The following is an 18,124-nucleotide window of genomic DNA, read 5'->3' as shown; positions in this document are numbered from 1 at the left end:
GGACGCGCTCCGGCCGCGCCGGGAGCCGCGGCAGCGCAGCCCGGCCGGCCCGGCGGGGGCGGCGGGGCAGGGCAGGGCCCGCCGAGCCGCCCCTCCGCGCGGCGCGGGCGGATTACGGCCGCAGCCCGAGCGCCTAAGCCCGGCTCACCGGGAAAAGCCGCTCGAAGGGCTTTGCGATCCTGTTAAGTTCTCGGAGAGGATCAAGACGTCAAAGGGGCTCGGCGGCGCCCCGGCACATTTCGTGCCACGCCGAGGAAAGTTGGGAGCCCGCCGCGGGCAGGGAAGGGCAGGGCAGGGCCGGCCCGGGGCCGCCGGCGGAGCGAGGATCGCAGGGCGGCGATGCGAGAAGCGGTGGGGCCGTGCGGGCGGCCACACGGCCCGCTGCCCTCAGCCGCTGTGCCCGGGCGGGCGCTCAGCCCTGCTCGCCGGGCAGGGAGAGCCCGTGGCGAGCGGGGAGGCCCGGCGGCGGTCCCGGCCGCGCTCGGGAGGAGAGCTCGGGACCGGCAGGGAGAGCCGGCTCCTCTCCGCCCTCCCCTCGCACACACCGCCCGCAGCTCCCTCATCTGCGCCGGCGGAGGGGCCGGAGGCAGCGGGGATGCTGAGGAAGGCGGGTGGGGACGTGCCGCTGCCAGCTCGAAGCGCGTCCTCTCAGCAGCCGTCGGGGAATGGATTTCCCGGGCCTCTGGCTCCGCCGTCCCTGCGCGTCCTGCCCGATGGGGACCCCCAGGGGATGGTGCCCCACAGCCGCCCCCAGCACTGCCTCTGGGGCCGACACCCTCTCCATCGTGAGAGGCGCTTCTCCTCGCGGTACCGATGAATAGGTTTCTTCTTAGCGCGCTGGCCCTGGCTCTCTGACCTCCTTGAGGGTGCTGACCCTCATTTTCCTGTGCTGAAGTTCCCTCAAGGCTTTCACAGTCTGCCTAACTCCACCTGTCCTGCTCTGATGCTGCTTTTCACAGGGTTCAGAAGAGCTGGAAACAAAGAGTGTGTATGATTCATAAAATGATTCTTCAGCTGGGAAATGTCAGCAGAAGCCATGTCATTCCTAGCTGAAAGGCTGCTGCACTTTGCTGCATATCAATTGAGCTAGATTGAACACCACAGGACATGAGAAATGCATTCTGACTGCTCGGGTGATTTTACATAAGAAAGATGAACCACATCACACAAAAAGGACTGAAGAGAGAAGAGTACCATGGCCAATACTCTTAAAACCCCATCAGAAACTCGAGGTGTCTGTCTCCTACAGCTGTCCCACCAGTCTTCAGAGTAACAGGGTTTTTGAGGATCAGAACCCTAGGCAGCAAAGCAGAAGGCAGAAAGCATTTGAAGAGCATCCTTCTTCATGTCCTTTCCTGCTGGGCTGACCCCTCAGGAGTAGTCCAGGCATTCTGGAAGCATTGGGACCGCAGCTAATCAACCAGGTGTGCACCAAATGCCAGGTTGCTATTGTCCCTCCAAAGGCTCAAGCATTGGTTGCACTTCCCAAGTGTCACATGTAGATATGAGCCCTTTGCAGGTCCTGGCTTCCTCCTCAGATGAGGTCTGGTTGTACATCTTGCCCTTATGTTCTGGTTGCTATGTGAAGGAAGCCTGTTAATGGAACAGAGGAAAAAGCCTTGGAGACTTCCAGAAGGTCCCAGATCTGGATAGTGAGCAGATCAGGCTGAATCAGCAAAAAGGAATGTCCACATCCAGAATGGCATCACAGTCTGTCATTGCTTTCAGTGGTACTGCTGCAAGAAATTCTGGAGAAAAGACTACTTTAAAGTTGTAATACATCTTCACAGTACCTCAAAAACAGTTGCCTAGGAATTGAAGATGACAGGAAAAAAATTATGTTTTCCTTTTCCATTTTCAGAATTGTTAGGTATAAATTAAAACATGCTTATTCAGGGAGCAAATAGTGCTTCTTTCCAACATTTTCATAATTTCAATTAAATTTTCTTTTCAAGTGTAGTTCTTGCTTCATTTCTACAATCATTAAGCCAGTCCCCTGAGAAACATCAACAAGTAGGTCCAGCCTGCTGACAGCTGCAGGATATCATCCATCAAAATTATTATGTTCATCAGGGCACTACTGATGATTTATCTCAGTGGCCTAAAGTTGTCTTAGATAGACACCTCTTTAAAACACAACCATGACTTAACATGTCTAATTTCAACAAAGTATTTTTCAGTTTCATATGCAAACTAAAGGTTAATTTTGTGCCACAATATCTGCAATTAAGCAAAGCTTGCATGACAGTTTGTGACTGGAAATGAAAATTAATAAGAAAAGGAAAATCTGGAGTTCCAGACAGTTGTACTTCAGTGATCCTGGTGGGTCCCTTCCAGCTCAGGATATTTTATGATTCTATATAATGATGTTATCCAAGGAGTGAAAAAAGCATCCTTTCACTGCAGTAAACTGCAAGTTCTCAGTTACTCTAGATTGATACAGGTCCCAGGTCCCAGCTCAACTGATACAGGTCCCAACTCAATGGAGTTGAGTTTATTTACACTACCTGTGCCTTTGTCTACACAGCTCCATTTTGAGCAGCACAGACATTATTCTGATAGTTCTCTCAAGACTGCTGTGCTCTGCAGTAAATCGCTGCTGGGATGCATGACAAAAGAATAAGGCTAAATAAATAAATAAATAAAGGAGCGTATTGCAAAATCTCATTTTCTTCAAACTGAGAAATTGTAATTTCCTGTTTGCATTGAAACAGCTCTGCCTTGTTTCTTCTGATTGTTCCACTTCAGAGGAATTAAATGAACAAAGATCTGCGAAATAATTGGACTGAATTGCCAACCTTAGGAAAGCTCATTTGGTTTTGTTCCCAAGAGAAACACTGATTAGATCTGCCTTAGGAAGCCATTCTCATTTGAACAATGTGAGTTATGATTTGGAGAGGACCTGCAGAATTGGAGCTCCACTGAACAAAACTGTGAAGTTAACATGTGCAAATACAAGACAAAAATATTCAAAAGACGGAATAAATAGAAACAAACAATAAAAACATCCAAGTAAGGCATGTGAAATCCACATCACAGGTATTTTCATAGTTTATGAACAGCTTGATCCTGTGAGGAACTGACTGCTGTAGAAAACTGAACATAACCAAGCTGCTTTCCTAACCTAGCCCCTCTAGAGCCAAGGATGTCCTGATAAATAAATAAAAGCAAAAGGTCACAGATACCTGTTTAGTGTTCTACACTGTAATCTCCATGTTGTTCTAATTTTAAGTGAACAAGCTCTATTTATTTTTCCTTATTCTGCACCACTGGGGTGATGTATAGTAAAGGGGAAAGATAGGAGTCTGGTAGTCGTTTTTCAACCAGAATTAATGAGCTTTTACCTGGCTTGAATAAAAATAAATGCTGAATGCAAAGTAGCTGCTGTGTCCCTTTAAAATCAATGAAAAGCTTTCGAGGTTTGAAAGCATCTGTGAAAGGCACCACAGGTTTTGGTGTAACAGGGTTGGGCCCTTGTTACATACACGAAAGCCTTAGCATCCACCTGAAGCCAGTCATTTTGTCAAGCAGAATCCCAGTGCTAGCCATTACAGGCTGAACTATCCAAAGAATGACTGCTAACCTTCTAACTTAGTTTGGTGTTCCTGCCACAGCACATGGAGGCATTTGCACAAGAGCAGGGCATGGACAGGTGAGGAGGCTTCCCAGCTGCTGTCCCAGCGAGCGCTCGCTCAGCTGCAGCAGCTCTGTCCTACAGCGTTTCCCGGCCCCGTTCTCTGCCAGAAGAGAGCCCTGAGGGATGGGGAGTGCAGGGACACTGGCTCCTGGCCTGGGAGAGGTGTGGAAATTCCTGCTGGCTGCAAGCCTAGCTCTGAGTTCCCTTAGCATCTCGTGTGAGTCAAACTGCCTGGAGCCACAGGCTCCGTGAGCCGTGCAGACGCGCTACAGACGATCAGGGAGCTGTGGAATTCTCCTGTGAATTTTCACACTCCTCTATTTAAACAAGAACGTTTGCAAATGCAGCCTTGTTAATGTTCCCCGGGCGGCTAGCTTCAGATAATAAGTATACACAAGAGCACTTTGTTATGATCGTTCTCAGGACAGTCCTATCCCTTAGTGAAAATAAAACTATCCTGCTGTCTCTAAGGGAATTTCAGCAAAATGCTAGTCAGGCCTGAGGCACTGACAGGGAGACAGCCCAGCTCCTCCAAACAGAATAAATTGACATTTCCAGTCACATAATGGTGGTCCATTAGCAGCAAGCTCAGGAAAGGAAGACACTTATGTGAAATATAAATTAGGCCTTAAAAGCCTTTCCCATTGTGCTATATGATTGCAGCCAGTGCCATTGCTGGGCCTTGCTAATGAGTCTGAGAAAACCCAGCTGACAGTCTGCAGCCAAATGTTGGTAATCACAGATTAAAGACGTCTCTTTTATGAACTCAGAAATATCATTACTTGGATCTAACAACAGCCTGCACAGTCTCTGTGATGGATTGTTCTGAGTTACAGGAGATAAATGATGAGTGGTAGATCTCAAACTGCTGTCTCTAAGCACTGTGTCAAGTTGTAAATTTAGAGCTAAAGAAATCAAAGAACTAAAAAATGTGTATAGGAGCCTACTGGGAGCTAACAGCTCCAAGTGTCCTTGTTCTGACCCTCATTGTTCTGACCCTCATTTCAACAGCAGTCTGAGTAGTCAAATGCCTCTTAGCAGATAGCAGTGACTTACCTCAACAACTGAGGAAAGAGGAGAAGAAAGATTCTATCCACTTCATTTTAAGGGTTGGAACTAGATGATCTGTAAGGGCCCTTTCAACCCAAGCCATTCTAGATTCTATGATTTGCCTTGGAGTTTTTTAGGCAACACCCTTTATTTCCATCTGCTGTATACAAGGCTTGAGGTGTAAGATATGTCTCACTCATGTTACAGTAGTCATAAAAAGCAAGCATTTGAAAATGTGACAGAAAGTTCAGTAATTCAGTAGAGTACTGAGTTCTGCTGAATCTTCATTTATCTGGCACTGTTAAATGTCTCTCTAGGGCTTTCTGTGGACCAGAGATTAAAGCAGGGCAGGAGCAGTCCAGCTCACACAAGTCAGATAAAGCAAAGGCAAAAGCTAAAATAAGAAATGCTTTTAAAGAACAAATATCACTGGCTGGGACAGGTAGGAACTGTTATCTTATGAATTAGAAACAACCACAGACAACAAAGGCAAAGACTCAGGAAATCTTTGCCAGTGGGAGCATTCTGTATGCAGGCTTTGCTTAAACAAACAAGCTGTCTGAGAGCTGGGGCCAGTGACTGATGTGCTCTTTGCTGATGTACCTGAACTGAGCATGTTACTGACCCTCACTGTAATCCAATCTAAGAGACAGGTTCCTGCTGGATGACTCTTTTGTCTCTCTTTGGGGGAGATACCTTCTTTTGTAGTGTGAGTGCCAGGCTATCCATGCCCTATCTCCTTTTGGCTTACACACACACATGGCTACAGCATGATAACTTACCGTGGCCTGGCATAGCCCAACAGAGCTGACCAGAATGCAACTATTCCCCCAGACAGTGAAATCATCCTGATTTCAAGCCAGCTTGTTCTAGTTCCACACCAACAGGAGTTTTATTTCAGCAAACTAATAACACACTTTAAATTACTGTTACAGTGGTCAAAGACCTTCCATAGCAGTAACTACCAGCAAAACCTGTTTCAAAGTTGATGCTGCCAGTGCATGAGGAATGAGGTGGACTTTTGAGGAGGAGCTGAGGGAGCTGGGGTTGTTTAGCCTGGAGAAGAGGAGGCTCAGCTGGGTGCCTTATTGGTGTCTACAGCCACTTGAAAGGAAGGTGCAGCCAGGTGGGGGTTGGCCTCTTCTCCCAGGCAACCAGTGACAGGACAAGACAAAACAGCCTCAACAGCCTCCAGTTGTGCCTCTTTTCCCAAGTAGACCTGTGGAATTGCCTTGGGGGTGTTACACCTATTTTTATGGGGCTCAAGGCAGGAGTATCAAGATGTCTTTGCCAATATCTCTGTAGCACCTATGAACACTATTCTGTTTCTAGTCAACCTAATGTCATATTCAGAGGGACATCAAGGCACTGTAATGCAGCACTCTGGATTAGCAGTCTGCAAAGAGCTTGCAACTAATCTTCTGATGTCACTTGAAAGTCAAATGAGAAATGGCAGCACAGCTGCCATTGGGAAAAGGGATTTCCCAGAATGGTGCCTTCTTTTCAGCACAGAGGAAACTCAGGGAAAACTTTGAGTGGTTTTCCTCAGGGCTAGAGACAAACTCAGTGAGGTTTTTTTTGGGGAAAAACTTCAGAGGCTGGCAGTAAAACAGAAGAATTTATGAGATTAACACTGCTAAAATCCCAAGTGGCTAATAAGATTTAACAGTGCTTGCACCTTCCCATGCATATCCTGATGCTGGTAATGGTTAGAAAGGAAGGAATGATATATTCTTTAAGATTAGCTTCCCATTTATTGCCTCACATATAAAGAATAGCCCTGAAGGACGAGGTTGATGAGCTTAGCAAGCAGCATTCCTAAAGTTTATCCTTAAACCCTTCTCTTGCCAAGGGAGGTGGGGATTGCTAGAAAGCATGATGTGCTAGGTGTTTTATACAGAAATAAGGAGATTAAAACTGAGCTTCAGACACTTGTGCCACTGAGAGACTGGGAAGGAGAACTCTGCAGTTTCTTCTGCCGCTTCCATTGCCTTCCAGTTGTCTTTTCTAGAGAAGAGCTAAGAGTTCTTTTGGTGTTAACACCCTTCTTTGGTGACAAATAATATTTAATTCTAGGGCTATTTCATTTAGGTTGCTCTTATCCTCAAAGCATGGCCTGATCAGTATAAAAACATCTGGCGAATGGCATGTGGCTGTAATTCAGAGGTAAGCAAGTCAGATGTCTGGTTTGCATTGCAATTCTGAGTCAGATAACTCATTCACACGGACTCTAAATACAGAAGAGAACCATCTTCTCCAAAACCAAAACCTTGAAATGTGAGCAATCATCATTCACAAGGAAACACCATCCAACTTTCATAACTATGTCAAAAATACAGCATAAAAAAAATGAGACAAGTCAACTTCAGAAACTTCTGGTTGCTAAAGTAAAGCCCCAGCATTCAACAACATCAAATTGTGATCAGGCTGTTCTTGTCACTGCAGGAATCACAGTTATTTTCAAAAATAAATCATAAAGACGTATACTATGTCAAAACTATTGAAAAGGGACATTGCAGTGTGGTTTTTTTCTGGAAGATGTAGGGAGGTTGGGTGACTAAGTCACTGCTGCACTCATTCCAAAGAATAACAAAACTAAAATTAGGACAATAGTCTAGAAATTGCTCTACCACACCAAAGTCAGTAGTCACTTTAATCATGGCTATGTTTTGTTTATGGATAATATGCAGGAGTGAACAGTAGAGGGTGTTAGCTTAAAGCAAAACTTGAGTTAACTCTGTGGAATATGTCCTGTTTACTACAATTCACAACAAGAAAATATCATGTTCTGGGAAGTATCTTGTGTCTTGGTGTAAATGGCACTAGGGAACCTGTCCATGACCTCACCTCAAGAACAAAGTGAAGGAAAAAAAAACAAATTGAAAAAAAAAAAACAACCTTAAAATCATAGAATTTTGGAATTATTTAGGTTGGAAAAGACATCTAAGGTCATTGAATCCAGCTGTTAACCTGGTACCACTAAACCATGTCCCCAAGCGTCCCATCTACACATCTTTTAAATACCTCCAGGGATGGTGACTTCAGCATTACCTGGGCAGCTTGTTTCAGCTTGACAATCCTTTCAGTAAACAAGTTTTTCCTTATATCTAAACTAATATCTAATATCTGAACCTCTCCTGGCAAAGTTTGAGGCCATTTCCTCTCAGTCTGTCATTTGTTACCTGGCAGAAATGACTGCCCCCTTGTTTTTATGTCATTCATGACTAATTAGTAGACTTGAATAATTTTTCAATGTCTCTTGCAGATTGGATAATTCTTCTTTTGATGACTTTCTGGATAGAAGCTTGGAAAATGTTCTCAATTCAATTATTTTTTTTTATAGCATGCCTCAGTATCACTAGATTTGCTTTTGTTTCCTGCAGTTTCCTAATGTCAAAACAATTTATTCCATTCTTCACATAATTAGGCAGATATAAATGGTAATGGATATAAATGGACAAACCTAAGCCTCTCCTGCAGTACTCACCAGAGGAAATGACTTTACTGACAGGGCTCAGTGCTATTTTAGATGCTGTGGATTATTTCCCCCAGCATCTAGCAGCCAGACGAAATGAGTCTTTAGTAAGTCTTATGTCATATATGCCAGCCTGAAACAGATGTCTTGGACACCTTTAGACATCTCAGATAGCTCTGGACTGATGTTTAGGCAGCTGGACTTCATCCTGTTTGTTTCAGTTCTGTGGGTCTGAAGAGAAAGAATATATATAGAGAGATTTTTTAAATTCCTTAATTTACTTAGAGTTCCTCAGGAAATATATTCGTGGCTGCAGCATTCATGAGCATCACATCTAAAATCCTGAATCACGGGACTTTCCTCACTTTCCATTCACTTAGATGCTAAATCTGTGTCCTGGGCACAGAACAAGAGCTTGCATTTAGATTTCAACTCTCAGATGAGAATTGTCAAACTTGGGTCTTACCACAAACTTGGCTACCTTTATTTTTGTAAATTTCAATGTACATTTTAGTTCATAAAAGCCCATGAACATCACAAATGAGACACAAATTTTAAAAGTATTGTACAGTTGTAAGTTCCAGGTAAGTGTTATGGGGAATTAACTGAAGTCAGGTACACAGGAGTCCAGAGTTCCTGTAACAACAAGCCCTCTCACTTATCTGGGGCCACTGCTGGGAGGATCAAAAGGGCAGTGCCACTGAGCTCAGCATTACACAGCTTGTAAGAAGTCCAAAGCCCTTGTAGAAGTGTTCAGAGTTTAATTCAAGAAAATTAAAAAAAAAAAAAAAAAGAAAAAAAAAAAAGCCACTCAGCAATAGATGTGCAAGTAGATACAATGTATAATAAAACTTTCTTTATTATTACCTACTTTGCCAGAGCCACTGCATAAATTTTCTGAGATCTGTCTTTGCTGGTGTCTGTGCAGGAGTGGCCTTGTCCTGTCAGCTTCACCCTGACTTCTTTGAAGTTAAAAAGTGTTTGCTACTGCAAAGCACCTGCAAACCACATACACACAAGGTCACATTTATACAGGAACAAAAGTTTTAGTCGCTGGTGGGAGGTCAGGAATTTTGTGTTCAGTGCTTTGGCATGCTGTGAACTTCAAGGTTTTTGCAGCCCAGTTGTATGGGTAATGGTCAAAACTGGTCAAACTGGTCATTTGATTGTATTGATCTTTTAAAGCAACACAAAGTTGGTAGGCTTGGAAAAAGGAGAAAAAGGACCACAGGCTATTAGTCAGCTGACTTGTCACTAGGAAAGTTCCCCTTGGTGGATCAGACACCCTGCACAAGATGTCACACATTTTTGAGAGAAAGGATGCTCAAAATTCCCACAAACCATGAAAAATGTTGGGGCTTTGCTGTTTTGTGCCAATTAAAAAGCACATCCCCTGAAGCTTTCCAGTGTAACCCATTTCTCTGTGCAGTTAAAACCTGCAATCTCCTGCTGCCCTTACAGCCAGAATTAAGCTAAAGATTCCATAATGAAAATGAAAAAGAAGAGGCGAAGAAAATTTATTTTTGTTCTTTAGGAAACGAAGGAAGTTTGTGTAGCTTTTCTGCTCGGGCTGAAAACACACAGTGACAGAGTGTAGCTGCTCTCTGACCATAAGGGCTGGCAGAACTAAAAGGATCAGCAAGCACAGCATTGCTCATCCCAGTCAGAGCTAACATGGCTGAATGAATTTAGCCATATATTTAATTAAGGGGACAAACAGGCCAACACTCAGCTGGTAGCCCTGGAGGCATACTCACAATGTAATTGTCTGGAAACATATTTTTAAATTCATGTGGAAAAGATATTTAGGCACTCAATACAAAGCTGTTAGGCTGAAGTGCTGCCTCTTGTTTGTCAAGGAAGGGTCTGAGTTTCCTTCATCTGTAAAGCAGCGGCATAAATAAAGATTGATGGTAAATCCTGGCATGAATTTTCTTGTAGAAGAAATTTTCTCTGGTGCTATATCTTTTATAATTTATCCACAGGAGAATTACTCCATGTCACCCATTAAGATGTAAGTAAAAAAAATGGTCAGTAAATACCAAAATATGTTTATGTTCAGGAAGAAAAGGACCAAGATAAATAATGAAAGGTATAACACATATAGCCACCCTGCCTTGGTGTGCAGTCTGCCACCATTCTATGAACTGTCTATTAAATCCAAGAGCATCTTGCCTTTTTATGGACAATTCAGATTCAGTATCCATGACTTCTTGTAACAGTAATCCCTACAAAGACTTGCTTAGTCCTTGTATTTTGTATGCTTGTATTTACATTTTTTAATACTTTGCACACCTAACAAGGGCAAACCTCTTTCAGTTCAAGGTGACTTTCATGTTAGATCAATGAAAACAACAGAAAAGAATAAACAGGCAGCATCTGTGGGTGGTAAACGAATGTGGTATGCATGAAAAGACTTTCAGAACAAAACCAGGCTCTGCAGGCAGGCAGAGTTTGAAAACATGAAGAATAGTAGAAGGAAAACAAAAAACAGTTCTGAGATATTTGCCATCGTGTTCACTGCGTTGCCTGAATTTACTCCCCTTACACATTTCTTGGTTAAAGATTTCGGTTTTCATTTCATATGTGAAAAGTGAGTAGATTCACAGCATGTTGTACGAGAAAGAGCACGGGGAGATGGTGATTCTCTGAATTTCTGGCATGTAAGGAGACCATGTCCCCCCAGGACCCCCTGTCATGTCCCCAGCCCAGTCCCACACATCCCAGGCAACAGGGAGAGCAGTGCTGCAAGGCCTGAAGAGCCAGAGGCTGCAGCAGCCCCAGCAGCACCCGGAGCGCAGGAGAGGCAGCAGCACTGCGGCACCATGCACTGCACCGGCTGTGCCTTCAGGCAGAGGCTAATAGGACACTCCAAGGAAGGTGTCATGTCAGTGATCTATCTGAGGAGAATGTTGGGCTTGAAAAGTCATCATCCCCAAATATTTATTACTTACTGCTGTCCCAGATTCTGTTTTCAAAGCACAAGCAACCAAGCTCTACATTAACTCTGAGCCTACAAGCAACTGTGTAGCATCAGTATCGTAGAGTGGATCTTAAACCAGTGCAGGTTTGTCTTCTTGTCTGGGCTGATCAATGCAGCATCAGTGCTGCAACAGCCACCGTCTCACGCTTCTGGCTCAGGGGACTGACAGAGGTGTTGGCTAAACAAATCTGCATACCTACAACATAAATCAAAGGTGAGGTGTGCAGGGATCTCCATTCTCCTCATCACTGTCTGATGTAATAAAAACTCAGCTTACAGTCACAAATCTGAGCCCAAGATCAACGCATGCAGGTACCTGTCATTACATGTCAAAGCCTGTGTCACAGATTTCCCAACATCCTCTCCTCAAAACCCACAAACAACTAAAGATCAAGTGGAAAAGAGGCAGAGAGGCAGCTGCTTGGGTGCTGTAATGCTCAGCTCTGAGTTACCTGTGACAGAAACGGTCTGGAGCAGGGAATGGCACTCGAGGTGGACAATTACCTCTTCTAAACCTGCTAAGGACTGAGACATGGGACAACTTTCACAGGAAGGGATGACACTGCCAGTGCTGAGACCCCCAACCTAACAGTTTTTGGAGTGGAAGAACTGGGCAAAAAGAGCTGGTGTTCAGTTTAGGCCACTGATGTGTTTCTATTTGTTTGCTTCTGGCCCTTTCTTACAGCCCTGTAATTAGAAGACAGAGTTTACAATGTGTTGAAACCATCCCTCACACAGTTTTGACCTCAGCATGTTTACTGTCAGATTGGAGCCTGGGCACCACTGAGCTGGGTTGAGGTGTGTCTGTGCAGAAGCAGCAAGGCTGCATCAGCAAACCTTGTCTCATAGCTTGGGCAGAGACAGCACTTGCTTAATGCTGTTAGCCTGGCTCCAGAGCCACTGTGGGGAGGACTTGGATCACTAACTGCTTGGTTTTCAAGGGCACTCAGCATAAACCTGCATCCTTTTCTGCTGAGCACTCCCCCCTCCCAGGAGAAGGACCTCCCAGCTGGAGGAAAACCTCAGCTTTGATGCCAACACTCTCATTTTATCAACGGGAGAGGGTAACAGCTGGCCCTGGAGCACTCAGAGCCACGGGATGTGTGATTAAGAGGAGCTATGTGCTCTCTCACAGTGTTGCTGTATTTATGAAGCAGCCAAGACCTAGGCAAGCAAGGAAACAGCCCTGGAAGAAATGGTCCATTGCATACCTGTGCAGATTGAGTCAAAGTTTGTTACACAAACTTCCATGAAGCTTCCCTTTTTTTCAGAAGATAGGACATTGATCTCATTTCCCATTTTCTCAACTGAGTAGGAGGTTACTGATGACTTTCTACAGGAATTCAGGTTCAAACACATTTCTGCTTCCTGCTGTTCTAACAGCTGGTACCAAAGGACAGCTAACAGGAGTTCTCTCTCTATACCTTCATGCAGAGCTGAATGCCAGGGGCTGAGTCCCAACCCCTGTGTCCAAGGGTTGATCCAGAATGATGAATACGTATGCAGGTGAATATTATTTTCTATTTGTTTGTTTGAGGGCTTTTGTTTAGTTGGTTTTGCTGTGTAGGTTATGTTTCTTTGGCAAGTAGAAGTGCCATCTTAGTAGCTGGAAAAGTATAAGAAAGAAGTCGTCTGAGCATAATCTTGGCAACCCAAACCCCAACTCTGCCAAATTTGTGTGAGGTGATGTGATGAAGCAGCAACCTGGATTTTTATGGTCTGGTTATGCTCTCTTGACAGAATCTGAAATTATGTCTTCCTGGTCAGGCTCAGCTATTTGGTAAATCCGAATGGAAAATTCATTTTGTTGGCAGACCATCATACTACTACTTGTCTTTTAAAAAGAGATGGAGGAAAGACACAAGCATATAAAAACATAACCTCCCATACATCTGCACCAGGGTGCGGAACCCAGGACAAAGCTCACTTTGTGCAAGTGAACCAACAGGAATGTTTGAATGAAAAGAATAAATGATCTTAACAATTCCCAAGCTTACTGAAGAGTAATGCAAAAAAACATTTAACCAAACTCAGGCAGGAAAAAGTCCTGTGGCAACAGTAGGGAAAATTAATGAATGTTATCCCATGACAGGTGCTTCTTGAGGTCAGACTGCACATCCAGAATGGAACAGTGCAATGAATCCTTAATAACAAATGAAAAGGAAACTCATCCATCATCATCTGTAATCATTTCTATAATATATCAGTTTTTAAACTTAACTAGTTTAAATAACCAACAGTGATTGATGGCCACCCTTTATGCAGAAGAATTAGCCATTCAGACTACCTGTGCTGGTAGTTTTGATCCTGTGCTTGGTTAACATTCCTGTTTGTATTTCTCACAAGTTTGTATTGCACAGTGTAATATTAAGGCAAGTTTCTTCAGCCATTTTTTGAAGCAGGATCCAAGTTTTTGTTGCTGTGGGATGGCACATAATCCATCTGCACATACTTAACAGTATCTACATACAAAATTGGCCCACACTCCATTTTCTTCATGTCATTGGAATTGCACCTGCTCAGCCTCAAACTCACAGTAATCACAAGAGACATAGGTGAGATGATTATGTCAATGCTAGATTAATTTTATTGAGACAAATCTTCCTCAAAAAATGTGAGCAGGTAGATTCCAAAGTCTGTGTGACTGAAAGCCATTCTTGGGGATAAAACAGAGATCTAAACTTTTCATTTAGATATCTTCTCTACCATCAGGTATGGGGCTTTTCCATCCATTGGTAGTGCCATTTCCTTCACCAAATGAAATGTTCATATCCACAGTAAAGTGTTTCTTTCCAGATTCCCTGTCCTAAAATTTCATGAGTGCTGTGGTATAGTAATATCTTTTCATTGTATAGAGAAGACCCTCAGTGACTGCCTGTAACCAGGGACTCCATGTGTGTGCCAGCTCCATTCTCTGTGTCCATTCTAGGAAATGATGAAGGAAAGAACAGTAGGTAAGACGAGCTATGCAGACTGCAACTTCCAGGACAGACCATTTCAGTTTCTCCTGGGTTTGAGTCTTCCCTAAATCAGGCCAGGCAAAAATTTCCATACTCTCACATCCCCACTGAACTATCCTGGCTTCATGGTCATTTTGGCTGCACAAACTCTATATTTCTCCCTTATTAAATAAAAATGTCTTTTTTTTTTTTTTTGTCTTTTTTTTTTTCCCCACACTGAGACAAAAACAGGTATCAGACCCTCAAGATTTTGCCAAAACTGATCTCCAGTGAAACCAGTGTTCTCCTGGGAAATACCTGCACAGCCACTTGTGTAGGATTTTCCTGGCAAAGTGTACACCTGAACTAGCTACCTAGAGCAGGCAACTGAAAGATGCCCAAAGGAAGCACTCAAGAGATATGTAAATATATCCTCAAAGATTCTGCCTCCATTGACTATAGAATTTTTTGTAATATTATGTCTCTTAAATTCTGGCACAAGGCTATTCTCATTTTTGTCTCTATTATTCTTTGTTTAATCATGCAGCAATATTTAGTATTTGCAAATTCGCATAGAACATAATATAGAATACAATATTAATCAAAGAATATTCTTCATCTGATAAAGGCATTTAAAATAGAAGACTCAAAGAGTAAAGGAGGTAATAAAGGAGAAGACAAGACCTAAGGTATTCTTGCTACATCAAAGCAAAGTAATCTGCTTTATATCTTAGTAGTCAGACCCGGTTATAAATGTGTCATGACTCTAGAACACAAAAAGGTCTGAGATCTGTGATCAAACTGGCTACCACAAAAGCTGGAATTCACCCAATGTACTACTGGGTTATAATGTACACATGTGTATATTTTAATTTTCCACCTATTTTTATTTGGTTAAATGTATCCTTTCAACACCACTTTACTTCAGACATAAGGATAAATACACACATCTACCCAGAAATGGCAATCAAGCTTGAGAATTTTTTTATGTCCATTCACTTCTCTTCTGATACTGATAGTCTTCAATAGCACAGCTGACCCTCTGCTGCTATTTCTCTTTCATCCCTCTAAAGTAAGCTCATAATTTAATATTCATTCATAAGCTTATTTTTGATTCAAGAACTAGAATTTCACCATTGCAGGTGTTAAAATCTTTCTTATATACAGCTTCATCCATTCCTCCCACACTCTTTCATTCTGCACCCTTCCTGCAGATTCCTTTGCTCTGTGCAGTGGTGCTGAGGCTGTCTTGCCAATCCTCCATGCTCCATGCTGATTCCAACAACCCTGGGGATGCTGCTTTTACCAGGCTCTGGAGAATTTCCTACAGCTGGACTGTGCAAGCATCAGGGAGACTTCAGTGGGCTGGAAGGTGAAGCTCTCGACAACTGCAGAGTTTGGCACCTTGATGAACACCAGGATCATGAAATGGAGAGGGAAGATGCTAGGAGAGAGCCAGGACTCTTTAGCAAGAGAACACACTGACCCACCATGAACTTGGATGTCACAGTTCAAACACCCCCTGAAATTTGTTAATAAATGAGTAACTCAATGACTATGTTAACAGAGCAGTGGTTCTGCATAAAGATTTTTTGCTTTCTTCCTCACAAGTTCAAACCAGTCTGTTTTTCAGGTATTTTAAAGTATTCTCATTTTCTAAGTCTGTAGCTTGTAGCTGTAGTATTCACAGGCCAATTTTGATCTCACTCTTTCTCAGGAATCATATTCCAGGAACTTCTGGGTATAGGGGATAGGCTACATGGACCTTTGTCTGACCCTTCTTTGAAGGATCACTGAAAAATCACTTTTTAATCATAACAAATGAGACCACAACTACTAGGCACCCTCCTGGTACAAAATAGTGACAATCATAATGAATGACGTAAGACTAGAAGCTGGAGGAAAAATGAAAGAGAATAAAATAGGAAGAAATTAAACAAAAGCATATACTGTATTTTGCTTTAAACTTAGGTTTTCAATGATCATATAATAACCACTTGTGTAGTAGAAAACAAAACCGTGGAAGGAATCAGAAGAATAAAGCAGGATGAGTATATGATGTACAGGCTGTGGAAGCAACAGCAGATTGAATACATAATCATAGAGCATGAATACATGAATACATAGAGCATGAGATTTGAGTATGATTAGTTTTAGGAGTGCTTGTCATCAATAGCTACCACTGAAACTCTGAAGCTGCAGTTTAAAAACCATAAGTGGGCCTTTGAAAATATAAATGTGCACCATCAGCACTTATATACACAAAAGGAACATTCTTACTCTTCTTCAGCACTCTAAGAGACAGAAATCTAGAGTTCACACTTGTAAGGGTCAGGAAGTTTCTTGACTGTGTCCTGTCGACAGTACAAAAGCATTTCCAGACTAAAATGCTGAAAGGTATTGTGGCCATACTGCTTCCACGAGTAAAGTGAAAGCTGCACTGTTAAATGAACGTTCCCCATCACACACAGTTCACAATGTGTTAATTGTCTTCAGCCAGTGCACAGGCTATGTTGCTTCCTAAGATGCTGAAAGAACCCATTCTGGTCTTGCTCTTAGGATCTGGACTGACCTGTCCTCCATCTCTGCACTGAGATACCCCCAAACACACCTCCTAAACCAGTGGAATTATACTTTTTTTTTCCCCTTGCCTGTCTCCGTATTTCATTTTTTATGGGGAAAGAAAAGGAGAATTTAGCACACTTTCCATGAGCAGACAACCCTGAGAGAAGACAGAACATTTCTGGCCAAGCTGTAACATGGTATCAAGAGACAAAAAAAAAGCTAAATCTGGCCGATGTTGGGGAGCCCTTAGCCACACACAGCTGCAGAAAGGAACAGATGCAGGCATAGCTGAATTGACATCAACTGCTCATTAAACAAGCCATGACCAACAGATGGGAACACTGCTTTATTATGATAGCCTTCTCCAAATGCTGAATGGACTAGATGGAAAATGAGACTGGAAAACGAGTGGGTGCTAAAAATGGGAAATCCTACTGCAGGAAATCCAGCCAATCCACTAGAATGCCAGGTGCCACAGCTGCTCCACTCCTGAACCCAATTCAGACAAACATTTGCCACAGAAAAGGATAGAAAATGTTAATTTTCAAAGGTCTCCCAACTACCCCATATTGGCAGTTACAGTAATTATCAGCCTAATTGCTTCAAGTCACATCTCATTATAAATGAAAAAGGAGATTTTGGCTCTGATAGCTATTATTTGCTAATGCATCAGGCAATGCAGTGTATTACTGTGTATCATACCTGCACTTCGCTCCAATTTTTTCAGATTTTTTTTTTTTTACTAGTTATATATTTTAGAAAATTGACAAGGAGGTTATGTGGAATGAACATTGACTTTAGGCATTACAGAACAGAGAGAAAACTAGAAAGACAGGCAGAAGAATTTTTCTTCTCAGAAAGAGATATATTATTTTATTGCACCTATAAAAACAATTATTGCAATAACCAAGGACAGAGTTAAGTATCAGTGATCTTGCTACATCAAATAGTATTATTTGAGTTACCAAGACAAAGAATCATCAGCCAACAGTCAGCAGGAATTTGCCAGGCTTTCATTCACTCTCTTATAAACACACAGAGCTAACTAACACAGTAAGAGCAGCTAGCATACACATCAAAATAATAATGTTTCAAATACAGAAGTTCTGGAAGCAATAAAGCAGAATTCACTTCAACACAATAATTAAGCTAATATATGCTAAACAACTAACACAATTATTTAATCTTTATTGACTTCTGTTTATTCTGCTTCCACAAGTGGGACCAAAAGGAATGGGCAGTTGATTATTCTTAACAATCAGAAATATTTTAGCTGAGCATAAACCAAACCACAGACAGTCCAAATTCCCTTAATTCATATAGGGCCCACAGCTCTGTGGAAATATAAGGCTTTATGGGAAACAAGGCTTCATAAACCACCTATATAAGAGCCATGTAGCTGAATCCACATTAACTTGGGAAACACAAAAATCCATCTTGGAATCTGGCAATGCTCATTCAGGTTTAGGAGAATT

The sequence above is a fragment of the Poecile atricapillus genome, chromosome 1 (assembly GCF_030490865.1).
Source record: "Poecile atricapillus isolate bPoeAtr1 chromosome 1, bPoeAtr1.hap1, whole genome shotgun sequence".
NCBI classification, from domain to species: domain Eukaryota; kingdom Metazoa; phylum Chordata; class Aves; order Passeriformes; family Paridae; genus Poecile; species Poecile atricapillus.
This window is presented reverse-complemented; position numbering follows the sequence as displayed.